Source organism: Opisthocomus hoazin, chromosome W, assembly GCF_030867145.1.
Source record: "Opisthocomus hoazin isolate bOpiHoa1 chromosome W, bOpiHoa1.hap1, whole genome shotgun sequence".
Taxonomy (NCBI): domain Eukaryota; kingdom Metazoa; phylum Chordata; class Aves; order Opisthocomiformes; family Opisthocomidae; genus Opisthocomus; species Opisthocomus hoazin.
In genome coordinates, this window is record NC_134453.1 from 47,565,741 (window position 1) to 47,589,183 (window position 23,443).

The 23,443-nt window shown below is 45.1% G+C and overlaps 1 protein-coding gene across 1 annotated transcript in view; it reads right to left on the bottom strand.

Annotated features, from left to right (window-relative positions):
• The window catches only part of LOC142365557 (E3 ubiquitin-protein ligase KCMF1-like), a 101,474-nt gene that overhangs the window by 77,058 nt on the left and 973 nt on the right, over positions 1 to 23,443 (bottom strand). The window lies entirely within an intron of this gene.

Below are 23,443 nucleotides of genomic sequence, written 5' to 3' on the forward strand. Positions count from 1 at the left end.
CGTCCAGCTGTCACAGAGAGGAATAAGGATTCTTGGCCACGAGCTGGCGGGGCTCATTGAGAGGGCTTTAAACTAGGTTCGAAGGGGGAAGGGGACATCGCCCAGCTCACTAGGGACGAGCCCAGGCTTGGCGTGCCAGGGTCAGGGGTGAGACTGACAGCCCAGCTCAAGTGTGTCTATACCAACGCACGTAGCATGGGCAATAAACAGGAGGAGCTGGAAGCCATTACGCAGCAGGACGGCTACGACTTGGTCGCCATCACAGAAACGTGGTGGGACAACTCGCATGACTGGCATGCTGTCATGGATGGCTACAGACTCTTTAGGAAAGACAGGCCAACAAGGAGAGGTGGGGGAGTTGCTCTGTATGTGAGGGAGCAACTGGAATGCATTGAGCTTGGCCTGGGGGCAGATGAACGAGTTGAGAGCTTGTGGGTTAGAATTAAGGGACAGACTTACACGGGTGACATTACAGTGGGTGTGTGCTACAGGCCACCTGACCAGGAGGAGGAAGTTGATGAGGCCTTCTACAGGCAGCTGCAAGCAGCCTCACAGTCACAGGCCCTGGTTCTCATGGGGGACTTCAACCACCCTGACATCAGCTGGGAAGACCATACAGCTAGGCAGGCGCAACCCAGGAGGTTCCTACAGAGCATCGATGATAACTTTCTGATGCAAGTGGTGGAGGAACCAACAAGGAAAGGCGCGCTGCTGGACCTCGTGTTAACAAACAAGGAGGGACTGGTGGAGGATGTGAAGGTTGGAGGTAGACTCGGCTGCAGTGACCATGAAATGGTCGAGTTCAGGATCCTGCGTGGAGGAAGCAGGGCGATAAGCAGGATCAAAACCCTGGACCTCAGGAGGGCTGACTTTGGCCTCTTCAGGGAGCTACTGGGAGGAATCCCGTGGGCCAGGGCTCTCGAAGGCAGGGGGGTCCAAGAGTGCTGGTCGCTGTTTAAACGTCACTTCCTCCATGCTCAGGAGCGGTGCATCCCCCTGAGAAAGAAATCGAGCAAAGGAGGCAGGAGACCCGCATGGTTAAACAAGGAGCTTCTAGCGGAGGTCAGGTGGAAGAGAAAGGTCCATGGAATGTGGAAAGAGGGGCAGGCCAACTTGGGAAGAGTACAGGAATGTGGTCAGAGCATGCAGGGATGCGACGAGGAAGGCCAAAGCCCACCTGGAATTGAAGCTGGCAAGGGATGTCAAAAACAACAAGAAGGGCTTCTTCAGCTACATCAGCAGCAAAAGGAAGCCTAGGGACAATGTGGGGCCGCTGCTGAATGAGGCGGGTGTCCTGGTGACGGAGGATGCGGAGAAGGCAGAGCTACTGAATGCCTTCTTTGCTTCAGTCTTCAGTGCCAAGGCAGGCCCTCAGAAATCCCAGGCGCCGGAGGTAAGAGAAGAAGCCTACAAAGAGGACGACTTTCCCTTGGTCGAGGAGGACTGTGTGAGGGATCGCTTAAGTGACCTGGATGCCCACAAATCCATGGGCCCCGATGGAATGCACCCACGAGTGCTGAGGGAGCTGGCGGATGTCATTGCTGAGCCGCTCTCCATCATCTTTGAGAGGTCCTGGAGGACAGGAGAGGTGCCCGAGGACTGGAGAAAGGCCAATGTCACTCCAATCTTCAAAGAGGGCAAGAAGGAGGACCCAGGGAACTACAGGCCGGTCAGCCTCACCTCCGTCCCGCGAAAGGGGATGGAGCAGCTTATCCTGGAGGCCATCATCAAGCAAGTGGAAGAAAAGAAGGTTATCAGGAGTAGTCAACATGGATTCACCAAGGGGAAATCATGCCTGACCAATCTGATAGCTTTCTACGATGGCATGACTGGCTGGGTAGATGAGGGGAGAGCCGTGGATGTTGTCTACCTAGACTTCAGCAAGGCTTTCGACACGGTTTCCCATAACATCCTCATAAGCAAGCTCAGGAAGTGTGGGCTGGATGAGTGGTCGGTGAGGTGGACTGAGAACTGGCTGAATGGCCGAACTCAGAGGGTTGTCATCAGCAGCACTGAGTCTGGTTGGAGGCCGGTAACTAGTGGTGTCCCCCAGGGGTCAGCACTGGGCCCAGCCTTGTTTAACTTCTTCATCAACGACCTGGATGAAGAGTTAGAATGTACCCTCAGCAAGTTTGCTGATGACACCAAACTGGGAGGTGTGGTAGACACACCAGAAGGCTGTGCTGCCATTCAGCGAGACCTGGATAGGCTGGAGAGTTGGGCAGAGAGGAACCTGATGAGGTTCAACAAAGCCAAATGCAGGGTCCTGCACCTGGGGAGGAACAACCTCATGCACCAGTACAGGCTTGGGGCAGACCTGCTGGAGAACAGCTCTGTGGAGAGGGACCTGGGTGTCCTGGTGGACGACAGGTTGACCATGAGCCAGCAGTGTGCCCTGGCTGCCAAGAAAGCCAATGGGATCCTGGGGTGCATCAAGAAGAGTGTGGCCAGCAGGACGAGGTAGGTTCTCCTTCCCCTCTACACTGCCCTGGTGAGGCCTCATCTGGAGTACTGTGTCCAGTTCTGGGCTCCCCAGTTCAAGAAAGATGAGGAGCTCCTGGAGAGAGTCCAGCCCAGGGCTACAAGGATGGTGAGGGGACTGGAGCATCTCTGCTACGAGGAAAGGCTGAGGGAGCTGGGCTTGTTCAGCCTGGAGAAAAGGCTGCGAGGGGACCTAATAAATGCTTATAAATATCTGCAGGGTGGGTGTCAGGAGGATGGGGCCAAGCTCTTTTCAGTGGTGCCCAGCGACAGGACAAGGGGCAACGGGCACAAACTGAGGCACAGGAAGTTCCGTCTGAACATGAGGAAGAACTTCTTCCCTCTGAGGGTGACGGAGCCCTGGCCCAGGCTGCCCAGGAAGGTTGTGGAGTCTCCTTCTCTGGAGATATTCAAGACCCGCCTGGACAAGGTCCTGTGCAGCCTGCTGTAGGTGACCCTGCTTCGGCAGGAGGGTTGGACTAGATGACCCACAGAGGTCCCTTCCAACCCCTACTATTCTGTGAGTCTGTAACAATTTTCCTTGTAGACCAAGGAAACATATTACTTTAAAACTCCTCTGTCTTCTGTGTACCTTCTTAATACCTCTTATTTTCATACAGGTGCAAATTTCAATTTAATATATGTTAACTAAAAATGTTGACACCATACAAGTAATAAGCTGATTTCACACTCGTATTTGAACTAAAAAGTTGAAGAAACTGAACACTGACAAGCTTTTTGCCCCACCCCCCTTTTTTTTTTGAGTGGGTACTTTAACACTGATCAATAAGCTTCATTAATCAGAACAGTATTACCCTTAAAGCTACTGCATCTTTACTTTTGCTTCACATTTTGTAGCTAAAAAGCTTCCCAAGCCCTCTGCCTAGGTACCCTGCAAAAAGCATAAAGAAACAATCCATATCTCTTTATATAACTAGCTGCCCATGGTTTGGATGGGTGTATGCTTCACTGGATAAAAAACTGGCTGGATGGCCGAGCCCAGAGAGTGGTGGTGAATGGAGTTAAATCCAGCTGGTGGCCAGTCACAAGTGGTGTTCCCCAGGGCTCAGTTTTGGGGCCAGTCTTGTTTAATATCTTTATCAATGATCTGGATGAAGGGATTGAGTGCTCCCTCAGTAAGTTTGCAGATGACACCAAGCTGGGCGGGAGTGTCCATCTGCTTGAGGGTAGGAAGGCTCTGCAGAGGGATCTGGACAGACTGGATCGATGGGCCGAGGCCAACTGTATGAGGTTCAACAAGGGCTGGGTCCTGCACTTCGGTCTCAATAACCCTATGCAATGCTACAGGCTTGGGGAGGAGTGGCTGGAAAGCTGCCTGGCAGAAAAGGCCCTGGGGGTACTGGTCGACAGCCGGCTGGACATGAGCCAGCAGTGTGCCCAGGTGGCCAAGAAGGCCAACGGCATCCTGGCTTGGATCAGGAATGGTGTGGCCAGCAGGAGCAGGGAGGGGATCGTGCCCCTGTACTCGGCCCCGGTGAGGCCGCACCTGGAGTACTGTGTTCAGTTTTGGGCCCCTCACTCCAAGAAGGACATGGAGGGGCTGGAGCGTGTCCAGAGAAGGGCAGCGAGGCTGGGGACGGGTCTGGAGAACAAGTCTGATGGGGAGCGGCTGAGGGAGCTGGGGCTGTTTAGTCTGGAGAAGAGGAGGCTGAGGGGGGACCTTCTCGCTCTCTACAGCTCCCTGACAGGAGGTTGTAGTGCAGCAGGTGTTGGTCTCTTCTCCCAGGTAACTAGCAATAGGATGAGAGGCGATGGCCTCAAGTTGTCTCAGGGGAGGTTTAGTTTGGATATTAGGAAAAATTTCTTTCCTGAAAGAGTGGTCAGGCCTTGGAACAGGCTGCCCAGGGAGGTGGCTGAGTCCCCATCCCTGGAGGTGTCTAAAAAACATGTAGATGTGGCACTTCGGGATATGGTTTAGCAGGCATGGTGGTGTTGGGTGGATGGTTGGACTTGATGATCTTAGAGGCCTTTTCCAACCTATGATTCTATGATATCTCCCCCCCCCTTTGTAAATACTCAAATAAAGACATAATAATATAGTTACATAATTCCTATATACGCTAATATTTTTTCAAACACCACTTTTTGTCCTGTTTTAATAAATGGAGTGATCTAATCCCAACAATCAGAGAATTTTTATTACCCTTATTTAGAACTCTCTAAGAGAAACCTCCCTTCTAATAAAAATGCAGCACAAGAACCACGTTTGCTGGAGTAAAAACATAAGTTTGGCAGAGTCTGGAAAAAGTTGCCAATTGCTTCCATATAGCGCATCAGTATTTCAACCTTTTTGAAATATCTCAGAGTACAGCCATGTCCAGTAGCAAGAAACAGCACATTCTCTGTTTTTCTTCATACAAATTCATCAGTTTTTCAGTGTTCAGCTACAGAGCTAAGTAGTGCTTGCTGGGCTAACTACTTGAGAATCAGAAACACTCTGCTGGGTCTGACAGTCCCCATGGCAGGGATTCAGTTAATTCATCTAGCAGTAGCTGGACTTCTGATGTTGATACCATATACCAAAACCATAAACACACACAGGTGATGTAGATTACCAAGGATTTTATTTCATGCTCAGTCATTGACACCTAACACTGCCAACACAGCTGCCACTACTTGACTTAGCAAGACATAGAAGACTAAATGGACTATCCTCTAATAGTTAAGACTGGTAAAGCCTCAAGTTGAATTCTAGTCAATCTATCCAGACCTCAGACTTGGCATTTTAAAGGTTAACTTCATCTAAGCAGCTCACATTTTTTAAAAGGTAGCTGGAGGGTTTTGATCTTGTACCCTATAAGCACCCGAGCTGAACTTACACTGGGAACTTAAACAGAAGTAACACAATATAAGTTCTTAATACAATTTTCCAGCAAAACCATTTTACTTTCTTTGCCTGGTCTAGCACCTTGAAAACGGCAGGGATAGTGAGGAAACAACATGCTTGCACATAATACAAATCATAAAGCATAGAATCATAAAGCTTAGAATGTAGAGTTTGTGGCTCGTTGACAGCAATTCTTTTTCAGAAACATCGAAACTGAGAAGTCTGCTCTAAACTTCTATGCTCTTCTAGCAAAAAGTATAACTTCTACAGAGACTACTAGATATGCATATCCCTATTCTTTAAACAGACCTACTGCAATGCTTTCTGTCCTTTGCTATGACAGCATACCAATGTTTGTGCCCATTCAGCATTTATGAATGAACAAGCATTTATCAGCCTGTTTATGCCTAACAAGCATCTTTTCCCAGCATCACTCTAGGAACTGAAGAACAATACAACTCTCACCGTTCAGAATTCCACTTTCCTCATTCGGAAGAGATACTAGATTGTGCATTGACTTACAGAAGAAGTGAGCCAACTAGGCCCATAAACACAAACACAGGTGAAGCTGGAAGTCACTAGTGCTTCTTATTCATTTCCAACAGTCTCACATGATTTCCTATGCTGGTCCAAGTCTCTGGAAATTCAAGGCCATTACTAAAGCTCCTCCAGGAACCTCTCATTAGTATATATTTCACAGCATTTTAAGGTTCCTAAGCACTGTAATAATTGACCAGGTGTGGCAGGTTGCCAATTGTTCACCAAGTTACTCTCACTCTTCCCCTCCTCAACAGGGCATGGGGAGGAAATAAGATGGAAAAGCTCATGGGTCAAGGTAAAGACAGGGAGATTGCTTACCAGTTATTGTCACAGAAGAAACAGGCTCTTAGATAGGGAAAATTAACTTATTGCCAATTAAAAATAGAGTAGGATGGTAAGGAACAAAGACAAAACTAAAAATATGTTCCCCCCCACCCTCCTCTTCTTCCCAGGCTCAACTTCACTCATGATCCTTGTACCTCCTTCCCCCTGAGCAGCACAGGGGGATGGGGAATGGGGGGTTGCAGTTAGTTCCTAACACTTCATCTCTGCTACTAATTCCTCCTCATGCTCTTCCTCTGCTCCAGTGTGGGGTCCCACCCACAGAAGACAGTCCTTCACTAACTGCTCTAACATGGGTCCTTTCCACAGGGTACAGTCCTTCAGGAACAGACTGCTTGAAGCATGGGTCCCCCATGGACCATAGATCCTGCCAGAAAAACCTGCTCCTACGTAGGCTCTTCTCCACAGGCTGCAGTTCCTACCAGGAGTCTGCTCCGGTGCGTGGACCTCCACAGGCTGCAGGGGAACCTCTGCTACAGAGCCTGGAGTACCTCACCCCCCTCCTTCTTCATAGACCTTGGTGTCTGCAGGTTTGTTTCTCTCACAGCTGCTGCACACTGTTTTTTACCCTTTCTTAAATACGTTATCACAGAGGCACCACCAGCATTGCTGATTTGGTCAGCTTTGGGCAGTGGTGGGTCTGTCTTAGAGCCAGCTGGAACTGACTCTACCCTACACGGAGGAAGCTTCGGGTGTCTTGTCACAGAAGCTACCCCTGCAGCCCCACCCTCCACCCCGCTACCAAATCCTGGTGTATTGGGTTTACATGGCAAGTATTCTTACAGTGTTATACAACTGCACGTTAATTTCATTAGATGTCCAAGCTATCCTTGACACCTAGGAGAATCTACTTGGCTTGTTGCCCCCATCACAACCCAGAACTTGAACAAGGTTTCAAGCACAGATTACCAGTACAGGTTTCTATACAGAGACAATGCTGCCTACTGGGTACCATGATGAATGGAACTAGAGATACTTAGGTCCTTCCCTTTAGTCCATCTTTGTTATCAACTACAGATAGATCTTGAACAAATCATTCCTATGACACATCTTCCCCCCCCCCCCCCCTTAAAAGGAGTAGTGGAAGGGAGGGATATTGACCTCCCTCTGAACTTTCAGTTTTGCAATTAAAAAACCAAAAACAAAACCAAAAAAAAAACCCCACACACACTAGTCTCCTGCCTCCCTCTACCACAAAAAAAACCCACAAAAAAAGTGTTCACCATCTTGTCCACTCCAACTCCATCAACAAGTAACAACCATGATGAGTTTATTCCCATTAAAACAGTCTTCACATGTGCACAACCTTGCATCTTTCATTCAAATCTGACTGCAAACAATAATTCTGAATTTTGCCAATGGAAAGGTATTCTAGTAGTCACACATCTACCTCCATTAACAGTCTTCCATTCTATGTTTTTACTTCAGGTGTTTTCCTCCCAGTGTTCTTTATTCTTATCTTTCCCCACTCATACTTCTGTAGACAGCAAATAACAAGTCCATCCAGTTCCATTTTTTTTTCCATTTAGTTTTATACTGCCGAAGTTTCCCTTCAAGATGTTTTCTTTTAACCCTCTTGTACATCTTCACTTCATGATTTTTAGTTTCACTAGAACAGCTAACCTGACAACTCTGAAACAAGTTTAGACTAACTCCAGCATCACTATATTTTACATATTATTATATTATATATTTTATTATATATTATATATATTTTATATATTATTTTCCTCTAAGTCACATGATCTCCTTATTTATAAAATACCCTTTAAAAAGTTACTACACTTTCTCTAGACATCTGATTTTTAACCACACTGTACGTAGTCTTTCTTACCTTACATTCCATACAGGATTGTAACAAAAAGCCATGAATATTTTCAGAATGAAGTCATAAACCTTGCTAAAGCCTAAGCAAAATGACATTTATAAACATTCTTTATTTTACTCTACCACATAAGTCAACAAGTTGACTCTCTGCCATTAGCCCTTGCTGGGGTTCAGAATATAGCGACATGCTTTCCTCTCACGCTGTTCTGGGTTTAATAACACAAAAAGTCTTGTTGAAAGATGAAGCTTCAGCATTTTCTTCTCCTCTTACTAACACTGGTTCTAAGGGAATAGTGTTCAAGCATTAAGCCACAAGAAAACGCAAGAACATATTTTTAATTCTTCTTAATTAAGAAAAGCTATAGAAATGGAAATGTCACCTATACTCCAAAGAAACCAGAAAACGTGGAAGCAGTCCGAAAATCTTTTCCATTAGCCCCCCTCCCTACTTCACTGCAAAGTTTCTTCCATCTTCCTGGCTTGATTCTTCATGCAGATTTAGAAAAGAATAAACTAAGTTATCGTAGATTCATAGAATGGTTTGGGTTGGAAGGGACCTTAAAGATCATCTGGTTCCAATCCCCCTGCCACGGGCAGGGACACCTTGCACTAGACCGGGTTGCACAAAGCCCCATCCAACCTGGCCTTGAACACTGCCAGGGAGGGGGCAGCCACAGCTTCTCTGGGCAATCTGTTCCAGGGCCTCACCACCCTCACGGTGAAGAATTTCTTCCTTCCTTATATCTAATCTAAATCTACCCTCTTTCAGTTTAAAACCATTGCCCCTTGTCCTATCACTACATGCCCTTGTGAAAAGTCCCTCTCCAGCTTTCTTGTAGGCCCCCTTCAGGTACTGGAAGGCTGCTATAAGATCTCCCTAGAGCCTTCTCTTCTCCAGGCTGAACAGCCCCAACTCCCTCGGCCTGTCCTCATAGGAGAGGTGCTCCAGCCCTCTGATCATCACTGTGGCCTTCCTCTGGACCCGCTCCAACAGGCCCACGTCTTTCCTGTGCTGAGGGCTCCAGAGCTGGACGCAGTACTCCAGGTGGGGTCTCCCCAGAGCAGAGTAGAGGGGCAGAATCCCCTCCCTCGACCTGCTGGCCATGTTCTCTTGATGCAGCCCAGGATGTGGTTGGCCTTCTGGGCTGCGAGTGCACACTGTCAGCTCATGTTGAGCTTCTCATAAACCAGCACCCCCAAGTTCTTCTTAAACTGGATTTAACTCCATTCACCACCACTCTCTGGGCTCGGCCATCCAGCCAGTTTTTTACCCAGCAAAGTTTACACCCATCCAAGCCATGGGCAGCCAGTTTCTCCAGGAGGATACTGTGGGGAACAGTGTCAAAGGCCTTACTGAAGTCCGGGTAGACAACATCCACAGCCTTTCCCTCATCCACTAGGTGGGTCACCTGGTCATAGAAGGAGATCAGGTTGGTCAAGCAGGACCTGCCTTTCATGAACCCATGCTGGCTGGGCCTGATCCCCTGGTTGTCCTGCACCTGCCCGGTGAGCGCACTCAGGATGAATCGCTCCATAATCTTCCCCGGCACCGAGGCTAGGCTGACAGGCCTGTGGTTCCCGGGATCCTCCTTCCGGCCCTGCTTGTACCTCACAGGTATCTGACGACTTTGGATTGCTCATAAATGTACTGAGCAAAAATGACCCTTTTGAATGGCATTTGAGTGAAGCTCAATAGAAAACAAGATAGGGATTATAGACTAGTTCTTTGAAATTTAAAGTTGGAGCTGTTTGCTTTTCAGTGTTTCAGCTGTCATGTATATCTTTCCCTGAGGTACTTCGATATTGTTACATCACAGTTTTTTCTGTATTTTCAGTGTGTCCCCTCCCTTTATTACCTGGGTTTTCTTTCTGAGCATCTGATTTCCTTTCTACTTCTAGTGGTCAGTACGTGTGAAGACATACTGTGCTTGTAGCAAGAGAGCACTGGACCTTTCTTTTGAGCTAATTTACAGCATTGTCTTTCCTCTTTTATATGCAGATCAGAGACTCATGCTCTTCTTGTTTCATGATGTTAACGTAGTCCAGAGATCACAATATTTTCATATCGTAGCTTCTACAGGCATTTTTTACCATACTGCTATTTATTGTTCAGTTGTGAGCCTCAATCAAATTTATATTCTCTCCTATTATTTATTAGAACTACTGGGTCTTATTTTACCACCTAGCAGACTTCTTAAGTCCAAAGTTCTGACTGTATCTCAGTTGTTATCCAATTCTTTTAGCTAAATATTAGATCAAAAAACTTGCTTCTCTGAATAAGTGAACAAGACTAAAATATACTGACTTAAAGATCAAGGGGAATCTTAGATAATCAGTTGTGATTTTTCTGAACGTGACTGCATTATATAAAAGGTATAATTGATAGAGTAGTTGTTTCTAGATTTCTAGCTTTATTTGAAATCTCCTAGTTCTCAAGCATTTTTTTAAGCTTTTCTTTTCTAATAGGCAGGTCACTGAAATCATAACTGTCCTGGTGAAGAGTTGTCAAACTTGTGTTAATATAGTTGACCCTTCTCCCCCAGCATGTTGAAATATTATTAAATAATATTGTAGTATTTTGTGCCTTTTCTTTCTGTAGTCGCACCTTGGGGTCTGAGTATATAATTAAGAATAATGAGACCTGGATTTTGATGCTCTCTTTGCTTGTGTCTCAATCCATGGAGTGGGATACATGTGTGGTGATGCAATGATTTATTAAATACAATGTTGCATCATATACTTCAACATAATAGTATAATAAAGTTTGTATTTTCAGAAAGCTAGTTCAGCAAGTAAAGGAAAACATCTCTGTAGCATAGAATCACTTGAATTTAGGAAAAAAAGCTTTTTTTTTTTTTGCTTCAAGTTTAATGTTCTAATTTTTAAAACTTGATGTGTATGTGTCTTCTTCAGTTAGTCTACTAAATTTGGGATCCTGTACTAAGCCTTTTGAAAGGGGGGTTATGTTGAGCATAAAACCACAGTGACTATTTTAAGGGAACTACTTTGGAGTCATTGTCTACAAATAAAAATAAATGCTCGATGTAATGATCTTAATGTGTTTTCAGTTTCTAAACATGCAGAAATAGGCTAATTTTTTTCAAAAAACTGCATGCAATTATTCTGTTTCATAGAAACAAAAGTGAATTCTCTCTTCTTTTCATGAAATTTCCTAATATGATTTGGATTGCATAGCACTGTAATAGGCTGACAAACTTGTATTTCTTATTTGTTCTCTAAAGTATGTTGATCCGTTGCTATCTGGTGTTGATGGAATTATGGATTTGTTTGTTCCCAACTGTAGTCAGTGGTGTCTTTTCTAGCTGCATTAGACTAAAAATGAAGCTGCATAATGTTTTTGTTGTGGATCAGATTTTTATTTTCAGGGGATGGGTTTTCACACATACTCCAATTAAAAAAGCATAGCAGTTTCACTTAAGTGATAATTTATAGTGAAAATTTGAATTATGAATGATTCCTCACCACGAGGAAGTGGTGGGTGTTGATAGTTGGAGGCCTCCTGTGAGGGACTGAGGCACCCATCTGCCAGCCTGACTTGAAGTCTTTGGAGGCTTGTTGCTTGTCAGGGGCTTGGATTTGGGCAGTTGCAGAAAGAGCAAAAATTCGTCTGGCCCTTGGAATATTACACCTCTTTGCTCGTGCATGTGGGCACCAATGATAATGCTAGGGTGATCTTGAGTGTATCAAGAGTTTTTAATAGAGTTGTGGGGAGCCCAGGACATTATCTGAGCACGCAGGGATGGAGTTAGGAAAGCCTGAGATCGGCTGGAGTTGCAATGAGAGAGGGATGTGGAGGACAGCAGGAAGGGTTACATTGGCAGCAAAAGGCCCAGTTTTCTGCTCAGTGGATGTGGAAAAGGCTGAGGTATTTAGGTACTAGATGCCACTTTGCTTTGGTTTTCACTGGTAAGGTCTGGCTTCTGGCCTCTCAGGTCCCAGAGGCTAGTGACAGTCTGTGGGAGTGAAGTATTGCCCACAGTAGACAAAGATTAAGTTAGGGGCCACTTAAGCCAATTGCAGATTCGCAAGTCCATGGGACCAGGGGGGATGTATCTGAGGGTGCTGAGGGAACTGGCTCATGTTATCGTGAGCCCACTCTGTCATCTTTGAAAGGCCGTGGTGACTGGGAGAGGTTCCTGATGACTTGGGGAGGAAAAAAACAAACATTACTCCCATTTTCAAGAAGGGAAACTACAGGCTGGTTAGCCTTGCCTCAGTCCTCGGAAAAGTTAAGGAACAAATCCTCCTGCAAGTCATGTATGAGAACATGAAGTGCAAGAAGGTGATTGTGAGTAGCCAGCATGGATTTTACCAAGGGTAAGTAAATTGTGCCCGATTTCCCTCTCTACGATGACTGGCAGTGTGGACAAGGGGGAAAATGGTGGATGTTGACTTTTAGAAAGGCTTTTGACGTGGTCTCCGTACCTCACAAATTTGGTGAAGTGGATAAGGTGGTTGGAAAATTAGCTGGACTTGGAGGGTTGTGATCAGCAGTGCAAAGTCCAACTGGTGGTCAGTTACTAGTGGTATCTCTTAGAGTTGGATATTGGGGCCAATACTGTTTAATATCTATTAACAACTGGATAATGCAACTTTGTCCCTTCTCTGCAAGTTTGCAGATAAGGCCAAATTGTGAGGAGCGGTCAATGTTATAAGGCTGGGCTGTTATTCAGAGGGAACTCAACAGGCTGGAGAAATGGGCTGACAGGCACCTTGTGCAGTTCAACAAGGACAAATGCCAAATCCTGTACCTGGGGAGGTATAACACCCTATGCCAGTTCAGGCTGAGCACCAACTGGCTAGAAAGCAGCTTTGTGGAAAAGGACATGAGGGCCCTGGTGGACAAGTTGAAAGTGAGACACCAGTATGCCCTTGTAATGAAGGTCTACCAAGTACTGGGCTGTGTTAGCAAGAGCGTAATAGCAGATTGAGGGAAGAGATTCTTTCCTTCTGTTCAGCACTTAGGACTCCAGGTGCGATCTTGTGTGTCCAGTTCTAGGCTCCTTAGTACAAGACCGACATAGACCTGTGGGGTGATTAACACACCTGACGGATGGGATGCCATTCAGAGGGACCTGGACAAGCTTGAGAAGTGGACCCGTGTGAACCTCATGAGGTTCAACAAGGCCAAGTGAAAGGTCATGCACCTGGGTCAGGGCAACCCCTGCTATCAATCCAGGCTGGGGGATGAAGGGATTGAGAGCAGCCCTGAGGAGAAGGACTTGGGGGTACTGCTAGATGAAAAGCTTGACATGAGCATGTTGGACAGGGCTCTGAGCAACCTGGTCTAGTTGAAGATGTCCCTGCTCACTGCAGGGGGGTTGGGCTAGATGAGACCCGTAAAGGTCCCTTCCAAGCCAAACCATTCTGTGATTCTGTGGCATGTTGGAGTGAGTCCAGCTGGGGCCACCAAGATAGTTGGGACTGGAGCATGTGATATGTGAAGAGAGGCTGAACAAACCTGGATGTCTTGAAGAGAATCACAGAATCATAGAATGCTTTTGGTTTCTTGAGCTGATTGGCTCTAGTAACTATTGTATTAGTATGTAAGGTATTCAATTGAGCAATAAAATGATTCTGATTGAGCACATGATTGAGGTCTGTGAAGTCATTCACCACACTCTTTCAGTAAAGAAATTTTTCCTAATATCCAAACTAAACCTCCCCTGAGACAACTTGAGGCCATCGCCTCTCATTCTATTGCTAGTTACCTGGGAGAAGAGACCAACACCTGCTGCACTACAACCTCCTGTCAGGGAGCTGTAGAGAGCGAGAAGGTCCCCCCTCAGCCTCCTCTTCTCCAGACTAAACAGCCCCAGCTCCCTCAGCCGCTCCCCATCAGACTTGTTCTCCAGACCCGTCCCCAGCCTCGCTGCCCTTCTCTGGACACGCTCCAGCCCCTCCATGTCCTTCTTGGAGTGAGGGGCCCAAAACTGAACACAGTACTCCAGGTGCGGCCTCACCGGGGCCGAGTACAGGGGCACGATCCCCTCCCTGCTCCTGCTGGCCACACTAGATCCCTCTGCAGAGCCTTCCTACCCTCGAGTAGATCGACACTCCCACCGAACTTGGTGTCATACTTGTTACTGTTTAGAGCTCTCCCCAGTTCAAATATTCTCTGTTCATAGAATTCATGTGCTGATTACCAATTTCGAAGCTAAAAGAAATGTTAAGTAAGACCATGGACAGTACCAATTCTTATTTGGCCACATAAGTCTTTCTGTGCTGATACAATGTATTGCTGTTTAATTACGGTATTTATAGTAGTTAAGCAAGCTTTGATGATGTGATGGTGTTTGAAGACAAAATTATCTTAATTGGAAGATAAGGCTACTGAGAGACAACATCAGATAATTAAAACAAAGTCTGCTTGATTACAAGTCCTGGCATTGACCTTGGGGATGGAATCAATAGCCCAGCTCAAGTGCATCTACACCAATGCACATAGCATGGGCAATAAACAGGAGCTGGAAGCCATTACACGGCAGGACAGCTATCTGGGAATGGCTCAAAGCTGCGCCAGGGGAGTTTTAGACTGGACGTTAGGAAACTTTTAATTACTGAGAAGGTGGTCAAACACTGGAACAGGCTTCCTAGAGAGGTGGTCGATGCCCCAAGCCTGTCAGTGTTTAAGAGCCCTTTGGACAATGCCCTTAATAATATGCTTTAACTTTTGGTCAGCCCTGAATTGGTCAGGCAGTTGGACTATAGAAGGTCGTTGTAGGTCCCTTTGAACTAAAGGACTATGTTAAGCCGCTGTCTGTCATATTTGAGAAGTCATGGCAGTCCAGTGAAGTTCCCACCTACTGGAAAAGGGGAACATAACCACCATTTTAAAAAAGGGGGGGAAAAAAGGAAGATCTGGGGAACTACAAGCCAGTCAGTCTCACCTCTGTGCCCAGCAATATCATGGAGCAGATCCTCCTGGAAACTGTGCTAAGGCACATGGAAAATAAGGAGGTGATTGAGGACAGCCAACATGGCTTCACTAAGGGTAAATTGTGCCTGACAAATTTGATGGCCTTCTACAACTGGGTTACAGCATTGGTGGATAAGGAAAGAGCAACTGATGACATCTACCTGGACGTGTGCAAAGCGTTTGATGCTGTCGTGCATGACACCCTTGTCTGGAGAGACATGGATTTGGTGGATGGACCACTTGGTGGATAAGGAATTGGCTGGGCAGTCACACTCAAAGAGTAGCAGACAGTGGCTCGATGTCCAAGTGGAGACCAGTGATGAGTGGTGTGCCTCAATCGTGTCACTGGCAGGGAACAGCACTGAAAGGGGCAGGAAAACTCACCTGGTTAACAGGTGGCTCAGGGACTGGTGCCATCGGTTGAATTTGGCTTCTTTGATCACGGGGAGGTGCACACAGCACCGGGCCTGCTGGCGACAGGTGGAACTCAGCTATCACAAAGGGGAAAAAGAATTCTTGGCCACGAGCTGGCGGGGCTCATTGAGAGGGCTTTAAACTAGGTTCAAAGGGGGAAGGGGACATCGCCCAGCTCACTAGGGACGAGCCCAGGCTTGGCGTGCCAGGGTCAGGGGTGAGACTGACAGCCCAGCTCAAGTGTGTCTATACCAACGCACGTAGCATGGGCAATAAACAGGAGGAGCTGGAAGCCATTACGCAGCAGGACGGCTACAACTTGGTCGCCATCACAGAAACATGGTGGGACAACTCGCATGACTGGAGTGCTGCAATGGATGACTATAAGCTCTTCAGAAGGGATAGGCAAGGAAGGAAAGGCGGTGGGGTGGCTCTGTATGTGAGGGACTGCTTCGCTTGTATAGAGCTCAATGATTGTGATGACAAGGTTGAGTGCTTATGGGTAAAGATGAGGGGGAAGGCCAACAAGGCAGACATCCTGCTGGGAGTCTGTTACAGACCACCCAACCAGGATGAAGAGGTAGATGAAGCATTCTACAGGCGGCTGGCAGAAGTCTCACAATCGCTAACCCTTGTTCTCGTGGGGGACTTCAACTTACCGGACATCTGCTGGAAATACAACACAGCAGAGAGGAAGCAGTCCAGGAGGTTCCTGGAGTATGTGGAAGATATAACTTCCTGACGCAGCTGGTAAGCGAGCCTACCGGGGGAGGTGCCTCGCTTGACCTGCTGTTTACTAACAGAGAAGGACTGGTGGGAGACGTGGTGGTCGGAGGCCGTCTTGGGTGACCATGAAATGATAGAGTTCTCGGTTCTTGGTGAAGTAAGGAGGGGGGGGGGGGGTCAGCAAAACCGCCACCATGGACTTCCGGAGGGCAGACTTTGGCCTGTTCAGGATGCTGGTTGAGAGGGTCCCCTGGGAGAGAGTCCTGAAGGGCAAAGGGGTCCAGGCAGGCTGGACATTCTTCAAGGAGGAAGTCTTAAAGGCACAGGAGCAGGCTGTCCCCATGTGCCGCAAGACGAACCGGCGGGGAAGGTGACCCGCCTGGCTGAACAGGGGGCTCTTGCTGAGACTCAGGAAAAAAAAGAGGGTCTACCACCTATGGAAGAAAGGGCAGGCGACTCAAGAGGAGTACAGGGGTCTGGTTAGGTTGTGCAGAGAGGAAATTAGGAAGGCAAAAGCCCAGCTAGAACTCAGGCTGGTCACTGGTGTAAGGGACAGATAACAAAAAAATGTTTTTACAAATACTTTAACAACAAAAAGAGGGCCAAGGAGAATCTCCATCCCTTATTGGATGCGAGGGGGAATATCGCCAATAAGGATGAAGAAAAGGCTGAGGTACTTAATGCCTTCTTTGCCTCAGTCTTTAATAGTCAGACTGGTTATTCCCAGGGTACTCGGCCCCCTGAGCTGGAAGATAAGGATGGAGAGCAGAACAAACCTCCCATAATGCAGGAGGAAGCAGTTAACGACCTGCTAGGCCACCTGGACACTCACAAGTCTATGGGGCCGGACCGGATCCACCCAAGAGTGCCGAGGGAGCTGGTGGAGGAGCTGGCCAAGCCACTCTCCATCACCTGTCAGCAGTCCTGGCTAAGAGGGGAGGTCCCAGATGACTGGAGGATCGCCAGCGTGACGCCCATCTACAAGCAGGGCCGGAAGGAGGATCCTGGGAACCACAGGCCTGTCAGCCTGGCCTCGGTGCCGGGGAAGATTATGGAGCGATTCATCCTGAGTGCGCTCACCGGGCAGGTGCAGGACAACCAGGGGATCAGGCCCAGCCAGCATGGGTTCATGAAAGGTCCCTTCCAACCTAAACCATTCTTTGATTTGATGCTGCACATAAGACGGTCTCACCTGTGTGCTGCATTCTCAAGTTTCCTTTTAAGAATACACACCACAGAAATGTACAACTCTATTACCATACTGTTTTACCACATCAAGACAGCACAGTTCTCTAGTCTAGGAAATTATGTACACACATATATGAGCTTGATATTCCATCAATTCACTTCAGAGCAATTTTTAAGAAGGTGGCATTTGGGGTGTGCTCTAGCTTATAGAGTAAGTCTTCCTGTAGCACAGAACTTCCATATTCTTAGTGCTATTTTAAATAAATTTATTTTCACATCTTTTATGAGCTCTCTATATAGAGAATTAACCCACCCTGACTCCTGGAGGAGATCCTAAGGATGAATTGCTCTCCTCCTACATTCTGTCACACACACACCATAGCAGTCATCACTTTACAACACTGACAGCGTTGCTTTGCAGAACACTAATTCAGAAGCAGCTCAGCACCTCATACCATCTCCTGACAATAACAACAGATGCCCAAAACCTTTTTAATCCTGTATTAGCCTGTCAAAGAAGAGAGGTATGATACAGCAAAGGCCCTAGTATAGCAGCTATAATAATGACCACAGAATGTATTTTACAAAAATAGCTCGAGCTTTTTCAAGTTAGAGCCTAAAACAGGTCAGCTTTTCTTCTGTGCCATTTGCAGAGGCCTTAGAACAACTACAGGTAGAAAACAAAAGTATTCTCAACCCTATTGTTTATACGCAACTTCTCTAGCCTCCTGAACATCTAAATTTCTTGTTATTGCTTGAACTATATAAATCTAATAATTCAAAGGTATTGCCTCATTTTAACCAAAAGAAACTAAAGCAGCACACACCATACATCATACAGCTGAGATCCAAGTCCTTAGTGCCACAAAAATGAATGCAGGCAACTTCTTGCAGTCTCGAGAGGTTTAACACATTCTAGGTAGTTAAAAAAAAAAAAAATCATTGTCTTCAAAAGCATTAATTAACAAAAAGAACATTTAAAGGAAAGAGAAAAATGTGTTTGGAGCAAGTTTAACATGAAATTCAACGCAAGCATCACAAACAGAAGCCATTAGCTGCTGATATGATGCAGTTGCTCAGAAAACATTCATCACGGCATCTCTCCAAGCCAGAATTCAGAGTTCTGTACCCTCAAGCAATTATTATTTGAAAGGGTTTGGTTTTGGTTGTTTGGTTTTTTTTTTTGTTTTGGTTTTTTGTTTGGTTTTTGTTTGTTTTTGTTGTTGTTGTTGTTGGTTTTTTTTGGTTGTTGTTTTGGGTGTTTTTTTGGTGGTTTTTTTTTTAATATTTCCTGAATAGACTGTTGTATTTTTACAGATGATTCTCAACAATCCCATCAGAGATGAGCTCCTTATTCAGCTTTCTAGTCACACTGCTTAAATAATTCCTGCTTCCAGGACACAAGAAACAAAAGAATAACTAAGCTCTATATTACAAGGAACAAGTTACTGGAAAGTCATGATTCTCCATTACGGAAAAGACTGAATATTTTACTTTTCTCACACCATTACAGACTATAAAATACACCCAATATGTGTGAAAACACCATTTAAATGATTTTTTTTTTAATATGCCACCATGTGTTAAGCCTAATAGCTGTCTGAAGGAACAGGGGATCTGCAGAGCACAAGTTATCTGGAATAACATCTATAGCAACACCTACCACTACTAGTTTGACCCACAGGGGTCACAGAACTACTCTAATAACATCCTTTACTTATAAAGCACTTTTCTATAAGAAGATTCCATACAGCTTTTTCAGCTCCTCACACCAAGTCTTCCTTATCCTGGAAATTGGCTTTGTGTTGTAGGTTTTTTTTGTTTGTTTTTGGTTTTTTTTTTTTTTCTCTTTAATACTGTTGGGTCCTGCCTACCAAATAGTCTGGCAATTTGTAGGCCTTATACCAAAGGACCCAAAAGAGAATATTTTACAGATCATTGCATCTACTCTGCTTTCAGTATCCAAAAACGCAGGGCAAAAAGCTTTTCATCCTTAGAATTCTCTGAAGTTGAAAATAACCAAGGGAGAAGAGTGCTAGGAAACATATCTAAAGTCTTTAGGAGTCAACTGATACCACCCAGCTCTCAATTCAACTTAAATCTGCAACTGATTTAATGAATATAATTTACAATTACAAATTTATGAGATGAAATATGGTCACGGTTTACAGCACAAGTCCAAGGATGAGCCTTCTATCTGTATAGCAATCAAGTCAACTTACATTTGTTGATATTTTCATCTTACATGGGCAATACATACAATAGCGGGGACAGACAGAATTAAGATGTATATAAGGTAGTTCACACAATTTTAACAGTTTGGGAGTGGGGTATTTTAAAAGTTTAAACTACAAAGAGTTGCATTCCCTATGGCTTGCTTTGGCAAAGCTTTGGTGCCCTTATTAAAGGGCATCTTGAATTTTTCTTTCAGACACCTACCTTTCCATAGTCAAATTTTGAACGAAATCAGCTGCAAATGAATCTGTTGTCTGGCTACAAGGACTTTCTAATAATCATAGAAGCTCAGCTGACAAAGACTTATCTATATTGAGACTCCCAGTGATTTCAAGATCCACCCAAGCAAAAAAAATACTATTCTACTAATACCTCCTAATATTAGGATAGGGATCTGGACAGACTGGATCGATGGGCCGAGGCCAACTGTATGAGGTTCAACAAGGGCTGGGTCCTGCACTTGGGTCACACCAACCCCATGCAACGCTACAGGCTTGGGGAAGAGTGGCTGGAAAGCTGCCCGGTGGAAAAGGCCCTGGGGGTACTGGTCGACAGCCGGCTGGACATGAGCCAGCAGTGTGCCCAGGTGACCAAGAAGGCCAACGGCATCCTGGCTTGGATCAGGAATGGTGTGGCCAGCAGGAGCAGGGAGGGGATCGTGCCCCTGTACTCGGCCCCGGTGAGGCCGCACCTGGAGTACTGTGTTCAGTTTTGGGCCCCTCACTCCAAGAAGGACATGGAGGGGCTGGAGCGTGTCCAGAGAAGGGCAGCGAGGCTGGGGACGGGTCTGGAGAACAAGTCTGATGGGGAGCGGCTGAGGGAGCTGGGGCTGTTTAGTCTGGAGAAGAGGAGGCTGAGGGGGGACCTTCTCGCTCTCTACAGCTCCCTGACAGGAGGTTGTAGTGCAGCAGGTGTTGGTCTCTTCTCCCAGGTAACTAGCAATAGGATGAGAGGCGATGGCCTCAAGTTGCCTCAGGGGAGGTTTAGTTTGGATATTAGGAAAAATTTCTTTCCTGAAAGAGTGGTCAGGCCTTGGAACAGGCTGCCCAGGGAGGTGGCTGAGTCCCCATCCCTGGAGGTGTTCAAAAAACGTGTAGATGTGGCACTTCGGGATATGGTTTAGCAGGCATGGTGGTGTTGGGTTGACGGTTGGACTTGATCTTAGAGGTCTTCTCCAACCTTAATGATTCTATGATTTTAATACATTTCCAACCTTGAGAAACTCCTATGATCCACTGCTTCTGGGGCTGGGATACTTGAGGTAGGTATCCAGACAACATCACTGATAAAGCAGTTTAGAGCATGACTATCCAGCTGGATACCTCCAAGACACTTATGTCCAGACCCCAAGTAATACTGAAAGCTTTCTAGCACACTTGCATATGCCCATGTATTTATTCACAGTGGTTACCACCAATTTCCTGCCACACTACCATGAATTTGTAGAAAAAAATCAAAAATGTTTTGCAGAGGTAGAGAAGACAGCTTTAGTTTAAACAACAAACCTAGTCACTTTTCAAAGTACCTTGAGGGTTTTATTCATGTTCAAAAAGTGCTGCAACCTGAACCAAAGAACGCAAAAGGCATTGTCGTCTCACAAACGGAGTTCGTTACCCGGTGTGCAACATCCAATATGCACACGGAGCTGAGATATCAGTTTATGTCATGTCTGTGCAGAGATGGGTGCTAGGTGGTAACTCCACAAAGCTAGCACACCTGGTTACAATCACATCACATTTATACAGTGAAAAATGTTAGTTCTGCCTATTAGCCATGCCCTCCTGACTATGACTGGTTAGTTCTCTTCTGGCTTTGGTTTAAAGATACAGTACTCCTAAAATTTACTATGCATGCTCAGTAAATCAGGGTCTCTGCTTGGGCTGGGGTCTCCAGCTCAGGGGGCGTGATTTTTAGTATTATAATGAGGATAGTTCATTTAAGGGCACACAGCAGAGATACAATTTATTAACATGACTGAAACTCACTTTTCTCCTATACCATATCCTTGCAGGAACAACTTCCATCAACTTACAGATTGAGAACTCTCAGCTAACCACAGACCCTACATCAAGGCAACTTATTCTAACCTTATAACTAATATAAAATTAACACTTAATATTTTTCTTTTATTCCCCATTTAACATGTTTTAAGAAAACTCAAAGACAAACCAGGTTCCTATAAAAATCTATCACAAAGTACAACTGTTGCTGCAGTTTTATATCTTTTCAGTTTTGATGGGGTTTTTCCTTCTTTATATTAAAAGATATTTATGTCAACAATGTAACATTACCATCAACAGTTTATTAGAAGATAACTATTTTCATTTTTAAAAACATGCAACTTCAAAGAACACGGATATACCTGTTTCCCATTTTTAACAAAACCACGCTTAACTTTATTTCCATACTTTGATTTCTGCTGCTAAATAGACTGAGAAAAACATTATTCCCTGCACTACAAATAAAACCAAACATCCACTAGACAAACCTCAAAACATAACTTCTATCAGTCAGAAACACATTTAAAAAACCTGTTTCGATAATTCTTCTCCTTTATTAAAACATTGCAACACTAAACAACACATCATACCACTTTGGTAGTTTTAACCAGTGCAATCTAACCTGTCCATCCTACTACCCTACTTTAAATGGCATACCCTGAATATCTATCACAGCAGCAGTTCACAGAGTACCTTCTCCAACAAAGCCACAAACACAAACTCTTTTTTAACCCTTATTTTACTCACTGTTGTTCGCATTTGTCTCAATATCTGCATAGGATACAGATAATCCAACAACCCCACCCACTCTCTTTGGAAATCAAAACAAAAAGAAAAATCACCCCCCCCCCAAAAAAAAAAAAAAAAAAAAACAACAAAAAAAACCAAACCAAAACAAAACACAAATACCCACACACACCATCAAAAAAACCCACACACACACTCAGAAAAGAACCAAGAGGATTTGGTACCTTTACTAGAAAACAGTGTTAGCAGATTCAGGCAAGACTGATCTTAGGCAAGCACACATGCTAACAAAATGCTGTAGCTATACACTGAATAGCCATCATACTTACTCTAGTTTACATCAAGCTACCAACCCTCCATCTAGAAGTCAACTACTCACAAACACTGAAGTCTTCTAGCACACTAATTTCAAAACATTAAGATTAAATAAAGATATCTCCATTAATTTAAAAAATTATTCTCAGATCTAAGAGAATCAAAATTATGTATGGAGACAGTTACTAAATTTAGTTCCTAACAGCAAAAAAAATTATCCTTTCAAGATACAAGGCAGAACTTCTACAGAATATTTTATACTAGTGCAACTACCAGTAAGAAGAGGTATAAAACCAAGCAAGTTTCTCTACAAATGTCATACACAACTTCTCTCTACATAAATTCCCTTTTTTGATTTTTCTCTCTATTCTTCTCACATTTTTTATTAATCCTTAACTATTCACTTCACTTACCCATAGCAAGAAAAATAAAAAATACAGAAGAACACACAAAATAATTATATGATGACCTCTCTACAAAAGCTGCTACTACATCAGCACATTTCCTCTTTTAAAATACAAAACTAAAAAAGAATATATTACTTCTCAACCTGCCAAAGCTAACAAAATATAAACTACACCTGAATAAGGCCATGAAGATGGCATAAACTCTTTCTTCCAATCCCAATACCACAGCCAATTACATGCACAAGTTCCTTCTACACCTGCCGCGCACCCCCCCACCCCCCCCATTAAACCAAAGCAGACCACACCCCAATCCTCTTCCCCTAGATGCCAGGCCACTCTCCTTACACAGCTTCCCCTCAAGCACTACTTTCCCCATGCCTCATGCCCCACAGTCCCTTCTCCTCCTCCCTACCCTAAGAAACCTGGGGATACT